Source organism: Chionomys nivalis, chromosome 19, assembly GCF_950005125.1.
Source record: "Chionomys nivalis chromosome 19, mChiNiv1.1, whole genome shotgun sequence".
In the NCBI taxonomy this organism is placed as follows: Eukaryota; Metazoa; Chordata; class Mammalia; order Rodentia; family Cricetidae; genus Chionomys; species Chionomys nivalis.
In genome coordinates this window covers 22181430-22203744 of record NC_080104.1, presented here as the reverse complement: position 1 = coordinate 22203744, position 22315 = coordinate 22181430, and the positions used below count along the sequence as shown (strand labels likewise).

Here is a 22315-nt window from a genome sequence, read left to right as displayed (position 1 = left end):
TCATGCTCCATGCACCCTAGCAATACAGCAAACTCAGATTGGAAACTGCAGAAGTTTGTGTGAGTTTCCCAACCTGAGCTGAATAGAAATCCAATAGCAATAGTTGCAGGTTTCACAGAAAAGTGATTTGTTTGAGCTGAGAATCAAATGGAAGGGGGAAAAATCATAAAGAATTTGAGAGATAATGGGAAAAATATAACTTACAGAAAAGTGTGTTCTCTGCTTCGAATTAAAGCAACAGAAAGTGGAGTGGGAAAGGGATAGAGAGCATATATGCAGAAATATGCCAGCTCCAAAATTTTGGTAAGTTGTAATCTCTCTCCCCTCCTGACTCTTTTCCTTCTCATGAAATTTTTAAATTGGTAATGCCAAATTAGAAGATGTGTAGACATGCTAGTTTACTGTTCTTGAAATTTCTATCAATATAGAGACTTACAAATACCGATTTACTTTATATAGAACAGTATCCGTCTTTAAAGGGGGCAGTGCTCTGGCGTCAGTTGGCTCATCAATTGGCTAGACTCTAGCATCTTCAGGTATCGCTTTAAGAACACCCAATAAGGGCTGGAGAGATGGCTCAGAGGTTAAGAGCATTGCCTGCTCTTCCAAAGGTCCTGAGTTCAATTCCCAGCAACCACATGGTGGCTCACAGTCATCTGTAATGGGGTCTGGTGCCCTCTTCTGGCTGGAGAAACATCTCAGTGGATAGAGTGAAATGTTAGCTGAGCCAGCAGGAGCCCCTGGGTTTGGATGTGCAGAACCTGTGCATATGAGGAGGTTAGTTCTAGAGCACAGTTTACTTCTCAGCTAGCCCTGCTAGCTTAGACCTGCCAATGGTCTCACCCTTCACACGTCTAGGAGCAAGTGTGACAAAAAAGCATTGGCCAGAAACAGTGGGGAAGCTTCATTCAGAGTATTTAAACCATCCCGTTCTTCTGAATTTGTATTAATATCAAGTGGAAGTCCCCAAGCAACTAGACAGACATCAGTAACAGGCGTGACACAGATAGACAGTGCTGAAAGACTCTGTGGAAACCCTGTTCACGTGCAATGAGTAGAAAGACAAAGGCTTGCTCATCGATACATGTATAGCTAAGAATATTGTGCCCTTCATTAGGTGGAGATGTGTAAAAGTCTAGGGGAAGAAAAAGGAGAGCCTGACTCTCTTAGGATCTGGGCCATTCACCGCCCAGCCACACTGACAGCTGTTTGGATTGGATGGTTTTTTAGGACAAGCATCCTAGGGCTAGAAACTCTAGTCAAATGTCTCCTGAAGGTCACTGACCCTTAATTATCCTCTCTGATCCTTCAGAACCCTCACGGGGAGGAGTTCTGGCTCTCCTGCCAGCCTTGCCCCTGCATTTTTGTCTTCGAATTTGACCTTTCTCAACCATCCACACTGGCAGCTCTCTGCTGCCCCCTTCTGTTATCAGTCTGTAACTACGTTAGTAACCCTCTGGTAAGTCTTGCTGAAACCCCCTGACTTGGTTCTTTTTCTTTTCCATCCTGAGAGTTTCTTTGAAATGTGGATACCTCTTCCTGCTGTGTACTCTGGTTTGGCTCCAGGAATAATGTGCTCCCCTAGATTTCTTCCCAACTTCTTAGATCTCCTCTTCTTTACCTCATGAATAATGGACAGATTCAAAGAGACAACTCAGGGACTCTGCATACTTTGTGCTTGGATCAATTCTTACAGGAAAACCATACCCTTACGAACTTTCAATCTTAATAGAAGCTGTGCGTTCCCATGGCGAGTTGGAGCATTTTGCTTTCACTGTGGTACTAATTTCTTCTGCTTTTCTTCCCAAGAACTGTGCGTAGACACCTGTGGGCTAAAGTTAACACCCTGGCTTGCTTCTCCGACCCTGGTATTCAAGTGACTATAATGTGAGACCCAAACCTCTATGGGGTAAATCACGTAAGCTGTCTTAAGAAAGGCAAACTATTATTTTCCATGTAGATGCCCAAAAATATTTAGATGGAGATTCAGCAAAACTGGAAGAAAGGAGAAGAAAATATGCATTCAAACTGAGATAGGAATGGACTAAGACAAATTGTCCAGGAATGGACATTGGCAAGGGGTTTTCTTTTTTTAAAAAAAAATATTTTTTATTTATTATGTATACAATATTCTGTATGTATGTATGCCTGCAGGCCAGAAGAGGGCAACAGACCCCATTACAGATGGTTGTGAGCCACCATGTGGTTGCTGGGAATTGAACTTAGGACCTTTGGAAGAGCAGGCAATGCTCTTAACCTCTGAGCCATCTCTCCAGCCCTGGCAAGGGGTTTTCTACAGTAGCCTTCACCCTAGATTGTATAATCATGAATTGAAATCTGCTAACAAAACAAAACAAACAAACAAAAACCTAGATGTTTTCCTTTAGAATGCCATCATCCCAGAAGCAGAGGGGATATAAACCCATTGACTTTTTTTGGTAAACACGCTAGAATTTGATCCTGTTCTTCCTCCATCATCACCATACAGCCCTGCTAACAGAAAGCAACTGAAAGGCTTATAACACACAGCCCTCGGTCTATTTTCTGCAGGGACATAAGAGCTTCTCCATCATTTCCCAAGCACACGATCTACACAGGGCCAATTTCTAAGCTTATGCCTTCTAAACTCATCTACAATAATAACATTTTGGTTCTTTTGAATATAAATTCAGCAACTGAGTATCTGGAAGCAGGTTATGAGTTATGACCGTAGAAGCTACCTACATCTCTAACATGACTTTTCAAAACGTAAATTAGCTTTTACTGAGAAGTGAGCTAAAATGAGTTCACAATTAAAGAAATAAAATCCTCTCCTCTCTCTCTTTTAAACAATTGCATCGTATTTTACACTTTAAATTGACCTTTGACATTTTCCACTTTTTTGGAAATGATATTCCACTTTTATTTTAAAGTTCATTCCTCAATATTAAATGGTTCTCATCACTCTTTCATAGGCCTGCAAGCCCTTAGTTTGGCTTACATGTTAGAGTAGAAATGGACTTTTATAACTTTTCTTAATATCATTTTAGTCTATTAATATACCAACAGAAAGTACATGGGGGGTATAAATGAGGATCTGAAGCCAGGGTCAAAAGGATGAGGGAATTTCCCATCATGCTTGCCATAAAAAATATAGAGAAAAGCCTAAAGGCAAAACTTTGAATGTCCTAGGAGCTGGTGAGTCTGAAGAACACAAACTTTGACACCACACAGTGATTTGTTTCTTACATTAGCATTTATATCAGTGTTACCAATAGGAGGAAAAGGAGACACTGTAAATTATATTAATTTTCTAATTTTAATAAAGCATATTTTCTGCCACTGAATAAAACCAACTCATTGTAGTAAATTTTGTGTTGCCAATTTTATCAAAGTAGATTATTCTGAAGTAAGTGTAGCTTGCTATGAAATACAACATTCTTACTTATAACACAGTTTTAAAATAGCACCATTAGAATGCTGCCAGTACATATAGACATTACTACCATTGGGTTTTACATATCCTAAGACAGGCTATTCTTGACATTCAATGTGACAGACAGAACTTCGTTAATCTTCTAAACAAAAACATGATACAGAGACCTATTGCGATTCAAAACTGTCTTCAATTCATGTGAGGGCCCACAGATGTGAGCCTGTTCCACCTTGACTGGAGGTCAAAGAGTTTGAGCTTATTTTGCTCTAACAAAACTGTTGACAACAGGTGTGGCTACAAAATAGAAACCCTGATCTAAAGTGTGGCTACTTCCTGTTTTGGACATTAGGATGGACCATAGAGGAGCATCTGTTTCACCCTGACCAAAGGTCAGAGAATTCAAACCTATTCCTGCTCCTTCACTTTAAAATAGGTTTGACCTAGAAAATGGCTGCCTACAGGATACTTGGTCTAGGGTGTGTTCACTGCATATCCTGCCCAAAACATCAAATGCTATACTCAGGAAATAATGGCTTGATGTCTCAAGTATTGAAGCAAGTATATAATAATATTTCATTTGTATTTTAATAAATAAAGCTTGCCTGAAGATCAGAGAGTAAAACAGCCACCTTGGTTAGCCTTACAGACCAGGCAGTGGTGACAAATGCCTTTAATCCCAGTAGCCACACTACTTAGTCATAGAAACAGGGCGATAGTGGTGCACGCCTTTAATCCCAGCACTAGAAAGGAATATACGATGGGAGGAGACAGCTTTCAGTCAGTCTTATTCTGAGAATTCCTAGAGGCAAGATTGTCATTTTTGGACTGAGGTAGAGGTAAGAGCCAGTGACTGGCTGCTTGCTTTTCTGGTCTTCAGGTTGAACCCCAATATCTGTCTCTGAGTTTTTATTAATAGTATTATACAAGTAAATGTTCTGGTTGTCCTTTGTATCATGTTAAAGCAGTCTTTGCCTTCTTTGTCCCTTTTTGTTTGGGGGTATAAAAGCATATGTAAATTAAACGTGGGCAAATTCAATATTTAGTATACATTGGTAGTATCCTGTGTCTCTGTATTTCTTTCATATTTTTGTTCCTCCTACCTAACATTGCTAATTCACACACTCCTACTCTGGAATGTACAAACCCATCATGGCTAGACCACAATGGAAGTCACCCCAAAATGTGACTTATGACAAATTCATTAATGTTTAATTTAAAGCAGTGACCAGGTGGTGGTGGCGCATGCCTTTAATCCCATCACTTGGGAGGCAGAGTCAGTTAGATCTCTGTGAGTTCAAGGCCAGACTGGTTGACAGAGTGAGTTCCAAGACAGGCTCCAAAGCTATACTCAAACAAAAAACAAAAGCAACAACAAAAAAACCAGTGACCATCATTTTATATGTGTATGTACCAACTTAAAATTGACTGTTGGTATTATTGCTGAAAAAATAAAAGATTATTGAATTGTCATATGTCTATATTAGAAACATGAATATTTTTTAAAAATCAAACTGTCTCAATTATAAACTTTTTGGAACTAGTAATAAATCAATGTGTCTTGAATTCCCCCATTTGTATTTCAAGCAGTCAACATAAAAAATGACAGAGAAATTCATAAAACTTTTATTTAAGCACATAGTTCTGTGCTGTGAATTAAAGAATAAAGATAAAGTTTAATTGTTAATTTATTGATGATTCTTAAAATTTCTTAGACATCTGTGCATTTGCTCTCCTAGAGGACCAGGAATTCTCCAGTGTTACCACTAGATGGCATGGGCTTGGAGACTCATCCCCTAAAAGTATGTTAAAGCCCAAGAGGCCTCCATCCTACACCAAGAGCTGAAGGCAACTAAGTAAATACTGAGAGTGAGAAAAATAAACACCCCTTGGGAAAGGGCACACTGATTGGTTACCCAATATCAAACAGTCAACCCTGAAATACATGCGTAAGGAACATTATATAGATCGAGCAAGTTATATTTATGTATGTAGGGATATATGTGCATATAACCATTCATGTATGTATGTAACAACAATTAATGAACTAAGAGACCACAAATTTGAAAAGGTACATAGGAGGGTTTGAAGGGAGGCAAGGGAAGGGGGAATTGTGCAATTTTATTATAATTAAACAGAGAAGAAAAATTTTTTTGAAGTAATGTTAAATAAGACACAAAATCCTATGGGTATAGTGTACATCAAAAAAATTATAATACCTCGAGTTAAAGAAAAAAATAGAAGAATTAGTAAGGATTTTTTTTTCCTCATACCAGAGTTAGCTTTCTCAGATGAAAATTTAGGATAGTAGAATTTTATAAATTAGCATATGTGGGAATAAGGAAGAAAGTTAGTGGTAAAAATAAAATCTTTTCCATTAAATTTATCTATTTTTACTATAATAAATATCACAACAGAATAGTAATAGGGAGAACTATAGAAACTAAAACTCACAGGTCCCCTTTTGAATTCTACATAGGTATGTATAAATTACATACACATAAACCATCAGGAGCACACATCTGCAAGTTAGTTAGATATAAAGTGAAGACACGTAAACGAGGCACTTGGAGTACACTCTGGAAGGCCTATGGAGTGACAGGCAGGAGTAAATTAATCTCAATGATTGGAGACAATGACAGGGACACAGGACTGGTTTCCTGCTGGGCGGCATAGGGGAGATTAACAAGAACTCAAGAAACACCACCGTCATTTCCAGTTCAATGAAATTGAAAACATTTTAGGCATTTTCCAAACCGGGATGACTTTGGCATCATTCTCATCAACATTGCATAGTACATCGCAGAGAGGGTCCTGCTTGCCTTTGGTACCCGCGCAGTACTCCATTCCAGCTGATCTGTAGATCTCATCCAAGGAGCATCCCAATGACTCGGAAAAGACTCCATCCTGCGCACTACCAAGGGCATGTCCACTGATGAAGAACTCCACTATGGTGCCTCAGCCCTTAACACCCCTCTCTCTACCAGGCCTCTCCTTGTTTGCCATCCTCTCTTTAAGTTTCAAGCCTTGGTTTCCAGCCCCTCCCCCTCCTTTTCACTGAGAGACTCCTAAATTGCTGGGGATCTGCTGTTCGGGTCCAGGCAGGCTAGGGAAAGAATGCTCAGCCATCTGCCCTCTGCAGTCACCTCTTCCCTAGGCTGTTGCACAGTGTCCTTATTTGATATTAAAGGAATATTCTTCTCTCCAGAAAAAAGAAAACATGTGGACAATTAAACAATTAAAATGCCTTTCAATTGAGTTAGCTAATTATAAATCACCATGCTAATTTTCACTGCCATCATAGTATCAGTTTTATTGAAAGAAAAAACATCTATTATTCAACCACTGAAACTGCACAATTCAAAGCTTTCATACATAGAGCAGGTTGTAAGACCGTGACCACATTTTAATCTCCTTAAAATTGCTTTCATGCCTATCCCCGCACGCACAGCCTTGTGTCAACCATTTACCAACTGTACATCTGTGGGTTTTTCTCTTATAGAACTCTCACATAAGTGAAATCATACAATGTGTGGTCTTTTGTGACTGGCTTCATTCGCTTAGCATGTCTTCAAGGTTTGTCTCTGTTGCATGTGATGACCTCACTACTCTTCACAGCTGAGAACATTCTATAGTGACTTCTCTATGCATTCATCAGTTGGTGGGCATTTAGCTTGTTTCCACCTTTTTTGCTATCGTGAATAATGCTGTCATGAGCATTAGCATTCAGTTATCTCTGTTCCCAGTTTTAGAACATATGCCTATGAGTAGAATCCATGGATTCTTCATCATTCTATACTGAAGTTTTAAGGAACTACCAAACAGGTCTTCATAGGCCTGCCACCATGCCACGGTCCCACCAGAGGTGTACAAACCTTTTACTTTCTGCTTGCCAACAGTAGTTTTCTGGGGTGGAGTATGATTTGTCTGTTTCTGGTATTTCGGAGGGAGAGTTACGATTGCATGGTTGTTCATTTGTTTGTTTTGAGAAAGGATCTCACTGAGTAGTGCTAGTTGTCCTGGAACTCACTCTGTAGACCAAGATGGCCTCGGACACACAGGTCAACCAGCATCTACCTCCTGAGTGCTAGGATTAAGTGTTCTGCTGCATTCAACATGTGTCTGTTTCTTAGGATCAACCTACAAGGTGTGAAACGGAGCCATACACTGCAGAGCGGCATTTAGGCTAACAGTATTCACCCCATGTGTTGGTGGCGCCATAAAATCATAATGAAACTGAAAATCCTTTGTCCTCCAGTAGTGCTTTAGCCATTGTAACAGCTTGGGGCAATGCATTACACAGATGCCTGCAGGAACCCACTGCACTGGCCCGTCCTGTAAAACTGTGGCATATATGATCACGCACAGTTCATGATACCTGATAATAAAAACAAGCACCACTGAAATGAAAACATAAACATCACTGGTTTATGTGTTCAGTATGCTCTGCTTTCTGTATTAGTGCAGAGTGTATGCCTTCTATTTAAGTCACTGAAAAACAAACAATGTGCTGTATAATAATAGCAGCAGCCCATGCCAGTCTCATTTCCTGAGTCTCTCGATTGCATCAAGAAGCCATGTGGGGCAGCTGGCCCTACTATCTATGTTTATATAAACACACTGTGATGTTTGCACAACAAAACCAGCTAATAACAAGTTTCTCCTCATCCATACCTGTTGATGACTGGTGCATGACAATGTGACACTACGCCTTTAATCTGCATATCCCTAACAACACCTGATGATGCTAATCATCTTTTCATATGGACTGTCTGTTTTCTATGAACAAATGCCTATTTGAAGTCTTTGCTAACTTACTGTTGCATTGTCTTTTTAGTACGAAGTCCTCTATATAGTTTTATATGTCTCTAACCAGTACATAATTTGCAAATGTCTTTCTTGTTCCATAGCATATCTTTTTCACTTCCTCTGGTTTGTTGGTTGTCTTTGTTTTTCAAGACAGGATTTCTCTATGTAGCCCTGGTTGTCTTGGAACTCGCTTTCAGACCAAGCTGGCCAGGAACTCAGTTCCACCTGCCTCGGCCTCCCAAGTGCTGGGAATAAAGCCATGTGCCTGACTATAAAGATGCCCGGCTATCTTTTCACTTCATAGTGGCATACTCTGTCGACAGACACCGAAAGAGTATTTTGTTTTGTTTCTGGGGACAGGAAAGGTGACTGGGTGGGAAGCTAAGAGCGCTTGCTGTGCAATCATGAGGACAAGAGTTCCGCTCCCGGCATCCACATAACAAGCCGGGTGTGGTGCTAAAGCCTGTGACTCCAGCTCCGATGGATCTGACACCCTTTTCTGGCCTCCACAGGTGCACAGGTGCATATACCCAGGCACACACATGCAGACACATTAACACAAGTACACACACACACACACAAATATATTAATTAGCCAGGTATAGTGGTATGTGTCCTCATTCCAGCACTCAGAGGCAAAAGCAGGTAAATCTGAGGTCAAGGCCAGTGAGGTCTACATAGCAAGCTCTAAACAAGCTGAGGCTATATAGTGAGACTCAAGTGTATGTGTGGGGGGGGGGTGTGTAAAATTAAAATAAATCTTTGAAATTCTAGTTTGCCATTCTTTGTTTTGTCACTTTTTCTTTGAGTGTCATATAAAAGAAACTAGCACTGAATCCAAAATCTTCCATTTTTCTCTATTTTTTTTTCAGTCCTCTGTAACTTTAAGAAAGGTCCTGGGTAGATGTCTCAGTAGCTAAAAGGGCTAGGAATATACATAAGTAGAAATAGCAAATACATCTTTTTAAAATAAAAAAAAAACAATAAAAGGAAAGAAGGTAAAAATATTACAACTTATACTTAAAAAATAAGCTTAGACACTTGGAACTCTAAGATATTCATCAAAGTGAGGATGAAAATCATAAGAAAAGACAATCTCCGTGGCCAATTTTATTTGACTTGCCACCAGTTTCTTAATTGAGATTAGAATATGTTCATCAACTAAAGAAAACGGGAGTTCTAAGTGTGTTAACGCATCGTGTCATACTGTGGGTTCAAAACAAAAAGGAGACGAGAGGGGCTATGACCAGAACTGAGTCAGGCCCTGCTAAAGAAAAGAAATCTGGAGTGTGACCAAGTCCACAGATAAATTTAACCAAATGGGGCAGAATTCAACTAATAGATATTCTGAGTGAGAAAATTGCTAAAATATAAATAAAAGGACTACTATACATGTTAAACAGCCTATTCCCACATTCTATAGTTATGTGCGTATGACACATACGTACAACCATATGTACACACAAATAAAGGGCTGTAAAAGTACATGTTACCAGAAACTGTTTGCTTCCAGAAAACCTGCTAGAGGATGCAGGTGATCAGAGAAAACTCGGGCTTTATTTAAAATGGCTGATTTTTTTTTAATGGCAAGAGTATATTCATGAATAAGTTACACGACTGCTATTGTTTGAAAGTATTCCTCAAGTCATGCATTAAAAACTTAATTATCAAAGTCAATGATATTTGAGAGCTCAGACCTTTGGGAAGTGATTACATCATCAAGGCAAATCCCTCAGGAAGGGGCTAAGGTATTCATGGCTTAATGAGCTATCCTGGGAGTGGCTTTGTTATAAGATCCAGTTTTTTCTCTCTTCCCTGCCCTGTACCATCATGTAATACCACGTTATGATGCAAGAAAAAGAGACCCTCACCCAATGCCATACTCTGGGACTTCCCAGCCTCTAGAACTATGGGATAAATTACCCAGTCTATCATATACAGTAATAAACACAGAAGTAGAGAAAGACTTAATTAAATATACTTCTTAATTATTTAGAAAACTATTAATAAAAACTGGAAAGTACAACAATGTATAAAAAACAAGGATACAGTTAGCCAGCTTACGAAGTATGGATGGAATGGCTTAAGGCTTGCAAATTCATACTACCAAGTTCCGACATAATGCTTTTGCAAGCTCCTGATATCAGCAGTTCATAAGAGTTGCCTAAGTGATGTCACGTAGGAACACTGCAGTAGACAGTTGTAGATTTCTTTGAAGCTCAATTTCTCAGAAAAAAAAAAAGAACTCTAAACTTTCCCTCCAATTTAATAAATCCTGAAAGGATGTCTCTGTCTGAAAGCTACAGAGGGAGGAAACTGACAAATATATTGATACGGATTCTTGTGTAAGGACTTAAGTTCTGGGGTGCCTCAAATGAAACAAACTACCTGTGAACAAGCATGGAACAACAAAATGACAGGTGGCCTAAAACAAAAGGCTGTTTTAGGTTAAAGAGATGGATCCATGGCTAAAAGCAAATGCTGCTCTTCCAGAAGACTCAAGTTCATTTCCTATTACCTGGGTCCCAGGACCCTCATCAGATGGCTCACAACCACCTGCAATTCTAGCTCCCAGGATGTGTCTTCTTCTGACCTCCACAGACATTGCACTCATGGACACGGACGGATGGACACACACAGAGAGAGAGAGAGAGAGAGAGAGAGAGAGAGAGAGAGAGAGAGAGAGAGTCATATATGTGTTCACACACAAAGACATACACACAATTTTAAGAAATAAATCTTTCAAATATTTTCCATCTTGTCATTTCTTAATTACTCCACTCCAGCCCTATCCCTAACCTTACCTCCAGTTCTGTCTAACCCTAACCCTGAACTATATATACCTCACTAACTGAAATTCCCATCGCCAGGCCAAAAACTTTCCCAACCATCTTTCTGAACACTAATCACACTTTTGAATATTTTTAAAGGTAAGATAAGGGTGAAAAAACAGAATAATGAGAAAGTCATTTGTTTATGTGCCAAGTCTCTCAAAAAACTTTCCAAATCATGACCTAATCTAAAATGTTCTAAAAGTACGAGATAAGATTACATTTGTTTCCATGCGCCCTACAGAAACCCAGTGAAATGTCGTCTAGTGGGGAGGGGGGATAGGGTACATGCTGAGGGCAACAGAATTTTCTGATGGTACTGGTCATGCCAGAACTCAAACCCTTCCTCCTCTCTACAGAGTCTGAGACAGAAACCGAAGCGGAGAATCTCGGTATGTTGGGAGATTGGCCTGGAACAAGAAACCCTCCAGCATGAGAGCCTCTCTTCTTGTGTTCTTGTGGGGGGCACCAGTCCAAGGTGGTCTTATTCTCGGGAGGCCATGTGGGCTATGAAGGACCCGAACTCACTGTCATATCAGGAAATAAAAGTTTGTAAAGTGGTCATTGGGGACGATTCAAGTTCTGGCACTAAACGTGAAAGTGGGGATTCTATTCTCAAAGTCACAGGACCGGCTGCCCGGTCATCAGTGACATCCAAGACGTTCTTTAGTACCCCTCCAAAGCCTGCCTCACTACCTCTTGAGGTCATGATGTTTAGCACCTTTCTCCCACGTAGCAAGACAGCAAACACTGATGCACTAAAGATGGATACACAAAAAGCCAAGTCACTGAGTTTCCCATGCAGCTCAAGAATGGTCTGGCCCACCAGCCTTAGTAACAACAATAGAGACACAGATAATTTTTTAGTAACATATTAGCTACTGTGCTACATTTTCCAAGAGCAGCCTATCCACAGTCTTCAGGGTGACAATGATATCATATATTGAGGTCATGAATCCCTCTACAGTGCCTACTTTGTCACCGTGAGCGACCTTGGCTAGAAGAGCTATGTGGTTAGGGTTACTAAAGACATTACAGATGATCTGGAAGGAGTTATTACATTTCTTTCACACTTCAAAAATGTGGAGGCAGAAGGAGCAAAGATGACTCTTGTGGCTTCAAGTGATCCCTTGATTTCCCCATGGACCCCTCAGTGTGGACAGCTCCAGCATTACCCTACTTGATCCCGGTGGGACCTTGCTCCTGGAAGATGGAATCGGACTTTCCTTTCACAACAAAATTCCCATTCCCAGCCTTCACAGTGTCATCGAAATGTCCTTGAATTGAATCACACTGGAACACATAGACAACGTAGCTGAAATTAAAAAAAAAAAGTGTCATTGATTTTGACAAGTCAACTTTGCCAGAGCTAAAAGCACCCTTGGTGACAAGATGCCCAATACAGTCAAATCTGGCCTTTGTCATCATGTCTGAGACACAGCCAGCACCAAATGAGAGGATGTGGTTATCTGTCAAGTAGAACAAGCAGAGAATCAGAGGCAAGATTTGTGGCACCCTTGTGGTGATAAAACAAAAGGTCAATCCTTCTGAGAAACACATGAATTACTAGAAAAATCTCCAGATTACCTATAAGGAAAGATGAAAAGGGAAGTTTCCCACATAATTCTCATTTCTTCTGTCTTTAAAGATAAAACACAAATAAATAATTAAAGACGTGAATTTAAAACACGAGCACTCTGTTTCCAGTGCGCTTTGTATACATTCCTGAGTGACTGCACATAGAGTGAATGGACTTCTGATTGATTTTCCATTAATAACTACAGATGTGCACACATCCATCCATTCTTTCAGACTATGCCTCAGGGGTCCAATAACATCCATTTGCACAATGGCCGGAGACAGTTTGAAGTGGTGCTGCAGGCCCTAGGCAAGTGGAGCTAATTGAACTGTATGTGAACTGAACACATGACCTTGGCCTCTGCTAAGCTGCAACAGCAGAGTTTAAGACTCAATGGATACTTGCTCAAATAAAAGTGCTATTGAAGAAAAACAATGATTTGAAAAGGAAATGTAAATTATTAGAAACTTAGACTGAAAATAATAGAATAGACAATAAATTCTGACTCTTGAATCACATTCAAATTAATTGTAATTGTTGTTTTAAATTTCCAATAGTTGTTGGTGGGATGCATTTGAAAGTTCTTTTAAATAAAAAAAAATCTGTAGGAGTATTTAAAAGTCTTTTGAACAGCTCGTGTGATTGTGGCAGTTGACAAGTACAAACATACAGGAACCAATTTATGCCCTATTAATTCTTTTTATCTGGAACACATACACTAATGTCTACAAAGTAGATTTCCTCCTAATAAAAATAGAAATATATGTTCTGATGTTACTTTTAAATATATCTGTCCTCATGAAAAAGGTAAAGGAAAAGTAGATTCATTTACTCAACAGTGCCGAAGTATACATCAGGCTTTTATGTTGGTGGCAACCACCATTGAGAGCAACTAACTTAATCTCTTTGTTCAACCAATAATTTGCATATGATTATCTTCCCCTGGAAATTTTGCTGTTAAGAATTAGTCACCACGCTGACAATCACAAACTTTAAATCTGCTCAATGGCTAAAGCTTTCACTGTGTATTAACACACTGGGTCAATTACATTTACAGTGATGCTAAGTCTAATTGATGCGAATCAATCCTCGTTAACCAGAATTCTCATAAAATGGCTTTGTCTTAAGAGGGGGAAAAGGTAGTTCATTAGCTAAAGAATTCAGAGGAAAGGCAGAAGAAATGAATCATTGTAGCACGATTAAGAAAAATGCAGAGATAAATGTTGGGGTTCAACCTTAAGGTCAGAGAAGCAAAGCAACCAGCCACTGGCTCTTACCTCTACCTCAGTCTGAAATGGTGATCCTGCCTCCAGGAATCTCAAAATGAGACTGACTGAAAGCTGTCTCCTCACATTTTATATTCCTTTCTAGAGCTGGGATTAAAGGCTTGCACCACTGGGATAAAAAGCAAGCACTGCCTGGTTTCTGTGACAACTAGTGTGGCTACTGGGATTTTTAGGTGTGTGTCACCACTACCTGGTCTGTAAGGCCGACCAGTGCAGGCAGCTCTTTTACTCTCTGATCTTCAGGCAAAATTTATTTATTAAAACACAAAGAAATATCACTATGAACCATTGTCTTAGTTACGTCTCTATTTCTGTAACAAAACATGATGGTCAAAGCAACTTTTGCTTGTTTATTTGTTTTTTGAGTCAGGGTTTCTATGTGTAGCCTTGGCTGTCCTGGAACTCAATCCGTAGACCAGGCTGGCCTCACACTCAGAGATTTGTCTGTTTCTGCCTCCTGAGTGCTAGGATTAAAGGTGTGCACTATTGCACCTGGCATTTAGGCAACTTATAAAAGAAACTTTACAGTTTCAGAGGGTTAGTGTCCAAGATGGCAGAGCAAAGCCTTGATGATGGGAGCAGCTGGGAGCTCACATGTTGATTCACAAGTAAGAGGCACACTGGAGATGACAGGTGTCTTTTGAAAACTCAAAGCCCACCCCCAATGACAGACACACCTCCTCCAACAAGGCCACACTTCCTAATCCTTCCCACGCAGTTCTACCAACTGAGAGCCAAGTATCCACACGTATGAGCCTGTGAGAGCTGTTCTCATTCAAACCACCGCAGAAACACATGATCGAAGTCAGAGATCCACATGATCATCTCACGTGAACAGAGGAGAAACCAATCAATCACTTGAGCATGGTTGTGAGAGATGTTTGGGATGGGGGGTTCTGCTGAAGTTAGTTCATTCTCTGATTGCAATGGTGAGATGCTTGTATTACATCCCGAAGCCAGAAAGAATGGGATACAGGTGGCATGAAGACAGCAGAGGGGGCTATTTGAAGAAAGAAAGGTAAGAACTGCAGCAGGGGGAGAATGAAAACCAAGTGTTGTGTCACATACGTCCGAAAACACCATGTTACTCATGACTTTCTATAATGACTTAAAAGAGAAAAAAAAAATTAAAAAAAAGAGAGAAGAGTAATTTTCCTAAGAAGGTGCTTAACATTATAGGGAGTTACGTTCACCCTCTTACTAGTCACAAAAGAGTTCAGAAGACATAGAAGGAATGCGGAATCAAAGTAAAAACAACCAGGCAGCAGGCCGTCTCCAATCTGTTGGGTGTTATATTTAGCGTACTTTATAATTAAATGAGCTGTGTGATAAAGTTGTTTTGAGAGCATGAACAACAACTACTTAGTTTTCCTAATAAGACTGTGTAGCACTCCCCATACTATCTGCCAGCTGTTAGCACACTAACGATGCTGGGTCCCGGGGAAAAGCTTGCCTGGTTTTTTTTTTTTTTTTTACTATTTTCCTGTATTAAAAGGTTTAATGATGTAGGTACAGTTTCACTGGGACAATATTTTTAATTCTGTGCCTGCACACTGAATAATCTCAAGCTATGTTGATAACTGGCACCTTAGATCTATGTTACAGCTTACTCCTAACAAGGGTAACTGATGTATATTTAGTATCTTGTATTGGAATGTCCATACATTTACTTTTATTCATATAACCATAGAACTCTAAAATAAGATACAAAGCTGTGAAAGAAAATATATTTTAAGTTCTCAAGATTCCAATTCTATCTCATCATTTTTCACTCAAAGAGGACTTAAGCCATCACCTGCCTCATGGTTTTCATGCATGAGAGTTTAATAAACATGCAAGTCCCAAGGTTTGGTGGGTTCAACAAGGCTCAGGGATCTACACTTAAAATAAGAAGTTAGGATGGTCTTTGAACTTCAGGTTGAAAATTACCAATTAGTACCTTATGTACACGCCATAGAACTTAGTCTCGGAGAGGATAAATGAATGGCTTGCCCAATCCACACAGCTAAATGCTGACAGTTGGGTAGAACTGGTGCATTCTCTCTGTTCTGTGTTTACACTCTTGACCCTGATGGATTAAAATAAATAAGTAAGGGCTGAGGATCAGTTCAGTGGCTGTACATCTGTCCAGCATTGGCAAAGTCTTAGGTACAATCCCCAACACTGGATTAAGAAGAAGAAAAGATGGAGGAAGTCAGAGGAGGAGGAGATAGCAAGAAGAGAACTGAGGTGGGGGAGGGGAGGAATTAATAAACTGCTTTTCTTGGGAATGCAGCTCCCACTAGGGTGTTGGTCACATTGTGCCTCTGGGGCTGCGCGAAGGTTATGTTTGGAAGATTTTACATGTATTAAGAGCTCTAGAGATCGCTCAGTGGTTAACCACACATACTGCTCCTCCACAGATCTGAACTGGATCAAACACGCACACCAGGGAGCTCACAACTGTCTATAGTTCCATCTCCAGAGAATCTGACATTTTGGGCCTCTGTGGGCACAGGAATAATGTGCACAAATCCACACACAAATGCATACACAAACACATAATTTAAAAAAATAAATCCTTAAAATGTTTTAAAAGGTAAATATAGTATATTAAATCCAAAGATATTATTATCAGGCATCCCTATTTTAGACATGAGCGTGGTCTCCCCACAAGGCCTAGTAAACTAACAAGAGTGCAGCTGTGCATCAGGTCTTTGTAAATATTTACCCATGTCCTGGCTCAGAGGACTCACACCCCAAGGCTGTGGTGAAGTCTAATTGGGAAACATTTGATCAGACGTTGCCAAGATCCATTCAACACTAAATATACCATCAACCTAGTTCCAGAAGGTTGACAGGTTCAGCACTGGTCGTGTCAAATCATCAGTCTGAAAAGAGTTAAGTTTTCTTGTTCCAGCAATGTTTTCAGATACAGTTTCTATAGTTTCCTAGCCACAAATAGAGAAATAACACACTTCCTAAAGGGAAAGAGAAGTGAGCTTCTGATTTTCACCGAGGTACAGATTGCCTTTTTTGTCATGGGGAGAATATGTCTCAATCTTTGATTATTTGTGTTTAACCTAGAAACCAAATTGAAATGTTAACCAAGATACTAAACATGGAAACAATTATGGTTTATCATTCATTATTGGAACTGATTAGTGTTACATGGACACCAAGAGAAGCTGTCTTGAATGATGGGTATGTATGTGTAACAACACTAAAGTTACAGAACAATCATAAACCTAAAGGGTTTGTTTTTTAATTTTGGTATTTTGAGACAGGGTTTAATGGTCCTTACTGTGCTGGAACTCACTTTGTAGACCAGGCTGGCCTTGTACTCACAGAGATCCACCTGCCTTTGCCTCCCAAGTGCTGGGAATAAAGGCGCTTGTCACCACCGTCAATCTTTTATTTTTTTAGTATAATTTATTTCATTCATGAGCACTGATGGTGTTTTGCCTTTATGTATGTTTGTATGACGGTGTCTGATCCCCTGGAGATGGAGTTATAGGCAATTGTGAACTTCACATGGGTGCTAGGAATTGAACCCAAGTCCTCTGAAAGAATACTACTCCTAACTGCTGATCCTTCTCTCCAGCCTTCTGGACTGAGCAACTCATAGATTTTTCTTTTCTTCACAGACATGAGACAGGTGTTGTTAAACTATTTCAACTATATTGCATAAGTTAATTTCACAAATCCTTTCCTTTATGTCTTGTGTGCATGTCTGTGAATACATATATTCAACTGATTCTGTACCTCTACAGAACCCTGACTAATGCAGCCACCGAAAGCAATATGCAGATTCAACAATTCTCATCAAAATTCTAACACCATTCTTCACAAAAACATAGTCTTAAAGTTCATGTGGAAGCAGAGAAAAGTCTGTATAGCCTTTTTTGGTGGCATTTGCCAGTCATGTAGCACTGGAAGAGAGAGGAGGTGAGGAGGGGCAATCTCTGGAGTTTGCTGGTCATCCAACCTCTTTACAATTGCTGAGCTCTAGGTTCAGAGAAAGATCCTGTCTCATCAATCAATCAATCAATCAATCAACAAATCAATAAATGGGAAAGCAGCAAAGGAACCTAACTGATGGTATAGCCATAAGAATCCTAAGCAAAATAAGCAATACTGGAGGTACCACCATACCCGATTTCAAGGTATTTTACAGAATCACATTCATAAAAACAGCATAAAACTGCTACAAAAACAGATTTGTAGAACCATGAAACAGAATGAGGACTTGGTTAGAGTTTCTATTGCTGTGATGACAGGTCATAACCAAAAAGCAAGTTGGAGAGGAACGGGTTTGTTCAGCTTATCCTTCCACGGTTCACTTCATCACTGAAGGAAGTCAGGACAGGAACTCAAACAGAGCAGAATCCTGGATGCAAGAGCTGTTGCAGAGGCCATGTGGGGGTGATGCTTACTGACTTGCTTCCCATGGCTTGCTCAGCCTGCTTTGTTACAGAACTGAGGACCACCAGTCCAGGGATGGTACCACTCAGCTGTAAATCACAACAATGAATAGCATGGTGTATCCCTAAGGATGCAATAGTGGCATTCATATCTTAGGGGTCACCAATAGCTGTCCAATTGGATGAAGGGCCACTCCGTGGGACGGAATTCATTCCCAATGTTATAAGCCTAACTAACTACTAATTAGCTAACTACTAACCTGGCTAATATCACAGATCTACATGAATACCTATTATCCCCATTTTCCTAAAACAGTATAATTTCTAGCTGCATTCTAAATAATTATCCCTATATCCACAGATAAGTGTAGCTTTCAATCCCTGCAGCTCCCTTTTGTAGTAGAGACCACAGCTGGTCCAACTGCAGAGAACCACCGACTATGGTCTGCACAACTCCAATACCTCTTCAACACAACTTCTACCTCTACAGCTCAGAGACCATTGATTAAGAGGGAGCAGAAATACTGATGGAGCCAAAAGACCAGGACATCGCCAAAAAAAATAGCGTCTTCTATGACAGGCAATCTGCACCTATGAAATCTCAAAAATATGATGCTTACGTAAGACCCACACAATCACAGCACCAGTAGACAGGCCGCTGTAGATGACAGAAATCTTCCAAGGTTCTACCCTAGAGCTATCCAATTAATAGTTGCTGAGAGAAGAACAATCAGTCTCCTCTAGGGATAAATGTCCTACAAATTACCCAGTCCCAACCAGCTCTAAATACACACATAATGGCAACCAAATGAACACAGCAGGATATATATATATATATATATATATATATATATATATATATATATATCAGGATGAATACACACATACACACAACACACACACACACACACACATGTGACAATGGCCAAAGACAAGACCATAATTTTAAGAGAGAATTAGGGAGGGAGGAGAGCAAAATGTGGGAAAATGTAAATACAGCTTGCAGGTAAGACACGCTCAAAAAATATCTTTAATAAGACAAGTATCAGTAGGAGGAAAAGAAAGAGTTCAATCCTAAAATAAAATCTCACCCAGCACCCACTGAGTGACATTTCCTAGAATTTAAAAACAATTAATGAGAAGGAAGCCTTGGATATGCTGATTAACCTGTAAGTTTGTTATTGGAAAAAGAAAGCAAGGTCGAAAGGTCATTGTTTTAACAACCTTTCTTTCGGCTACTCTGAAAGATTAGATAACCAGTTACATAACAAGCTATCTAAAGTATCAGGCTGAATCCAAGAAACACCAGTCAAACACCTGAGCTTTCTACACATAGTACAGAAGCCTGCAAGGCTTTCTCTTGTACAGGACTGTGGCCTAAAGCGCTTACATGTGTCACTCCTAACATAAAGGGCAGTCGACGTCTTCCTGGGAGCACTTTATACAAGGAAATATGGTTCTCTTCAACCTTGACAATACACACTTCGCTGAAGAGTATAAATAACTAATCTCTACAGGGATCATTTTAAAAAACACAGTCTTTTAGATATTTGGACAGCTATTCATAAAACATCGGAGGCTTAAGAGTAACACTCCCTTGAAAATGGAAGGGTTTGTCTCAGTTGTTGAGTGCTTGCCTGGCATCATAAGGCCCCTGATCCAATGTCCAGCGCAACACATTTAAAAAAAAAAAAAAGTTTCAATAATTAGTTAATAAATGTGGATGGGGGCAAAGACAATGAAATTGGAGCAGCAAAGTAAGTGGGGATGAAAAAGAAAGTAAGAATGAGCATTAAATTAGTAAGGTAAAATCTATAAATAAAATTTGGGGTGATAAACTCTTAAAAATAAACAAATCTTAAATTCGGTTAGAAGCTCTGCCTCAGCCCCACTCTCCCCTCTCCAAACCCTGCGCCGCCCCCCCAAAAATCCCCAAAAGTCCAGGCCCTTCTGCCAAAGCGCAAGACCAGGCCTACAGAGTATTTGAGCTCCTGGGATGTGATTTCTCTTCTTCCCTACCCTGCCTCACTTCTGACTAACTGGAGAGTCACGGAGAGTGCTTGGCTCATTAAACCTGGACTTCTAATTCTGTTTATTCTGGCTTATTGTGTCGGCAGAGAAACCCACTATCAGGGATTCAAAATTACCTATCACTAAATCAGAAACCTTCAAAACGCTGCCTGCCATGGGGCTTTCTCACAGCCCATGGGAGAGTGGTAGGAACTAGTGGCTACCAGCAGGCCTCCTGCCAGACAGAGCTAGTGAATAGAGAAAGTTCGTTTTGGGCAGCTCATCTTAAAATCTTTTCTACCTGCTTCTTCCTTTGATAATCTTCTTCTTCAAAAAAAAAAAAAAAAAGACTGTAAAAACTTTAAAAAAAAAAAAGTTAAATGTCACTTAGTAAAGAGTTCATGGGGATTTTTTTCCACTGCCTGAGTCGTTTTTTTCTGAGTCTGTTTCATGTGTGTGTGTTTCCTCGCCCCCAGTAAGTGCCCTCTTCAACTGTGGATTCTATCTGTTGTGATTCAGATTTCTGCACCACTCCCTGTTGGCTTCAGATTTCTCCTGCCTTTTAATTCTATAACTGGCAGAGAAAATGAACCCATCCCAGACACCTAGATTGTATTATCTCCAGATTTCTTCCAAACATAGTAATTTTTGAGGACCTCAACTTGGAATTTCTTTTGAGGATCACCAACTCTTCAAGGTAAGAAATCAGGACAGGAAAGTGTGTCCCATAAACGGCAGGCACCTTTCCCTCATCCTGGAATGGGACTGAATATTTTATTCTCTTCTCTCAAACAAGGATCCACTCAGACCTCCTAATTCTCATGGTTGTGCACCCTAAAAGGCCAGTGGAAATGTTTGGTAACTAGAGATCTGTAAATAAGCACTAAAACTGCACTGTTAACCTACGGCCTGGTTATGTTACCTCAGTGGTTAGGGTGAACTCTGATGAAGGGACCTAAAGGGGCAATATCTTTAGGGAAATTTAGAACATTACCCTCTACCTGGAGGCAAATGTTGCTGGTATATTTGAACTTTTCAGAGCTCCTATATCTCCTTGTCTGTCTCTTCAGTAAGACTTAGGCCAACAACTGTTTTAAATTAAAATTAGATGCTTAAGATTCTTCTCTCTCGCCGGGCGGTGGTGGCGCACGCCTTTAATCCCAGCACTCGGGAGGCAGAGGCAGGCGGATCTCTGTGAGTTCGAGGCCAGCCTGGTCTACAAAGGGAGTTCCAGGACAGGCTCCAAAGCTACAGAGAAACCCTGTCTCGAAAAACCAAAAAAAAAAAAAAAAAAGATTCTTCTCTCTCCCTCACTAGAAGCTATCTGAGAGAGGCAAACTGATTACAGCTAATTTAAACTGACACTATGAAATTCATTCCCGTTTCTTTATTTTGCTAATTGGGGCCTACCTACTGGAGTCATAGAAACTACTTCCTCTTTTATCCTAGAGGTTGCTTACATCTGTACTACAAAATATCCAGGCCACTATGTAGATACCAGAAATGGAACAAAAGGCTCTATCTGTGAGTCCACGTCATCCCTAACCTTGATCAGTCCTAACAGGGAAGGTTCAAGTAACACGCTCTTACCTCAGTGCCTCCTGCAGGGGAAGTTTGAAGGGAGCTGGTGTCTTCCTCCTAACAATGACACCTAGGGTAGAAGTGAAAACTGATAAGGACGGAAGCTGCAGGTGTGGTAAGCTAGAACCAGGCCCAAACTGTGTTAGGATTCCAGCATTCTACTGACCCCACCCCTCCACTCCCCCATCCCGCACCTCCCACCACCCCTCCATCACCCCCCCCAACACACACACACACACACACACACACACACACTTAGCCTGCAGCCCAGGGGCATTCAGCAGATACCTAACAGCCCAGGGGCCCCATCACCTATTGCAAGATCATTGTGTGGCTGTGTATGGCTCTGTAAGTATGCAGCAATGGTTCCCTTTAAGTAAGCTCCGCCCACCTGTTCAGCCCTT

At 40.3% G+C, this 22315-nt stretch overlaps 1 pseudogene; it reads left to right on the top strand.

The window, feature by feature from the left end:
- Positions 1-5893: 5893 nt before the first annotated feature.
- Positions 5894-6484, top strand: LOC130862060 (V-type proton ATPase subunit F-like; annotated as a pseudogene).
- The last annotated feature ends 15831 nt before the right edge of the window (positions 6485-22315 follow it).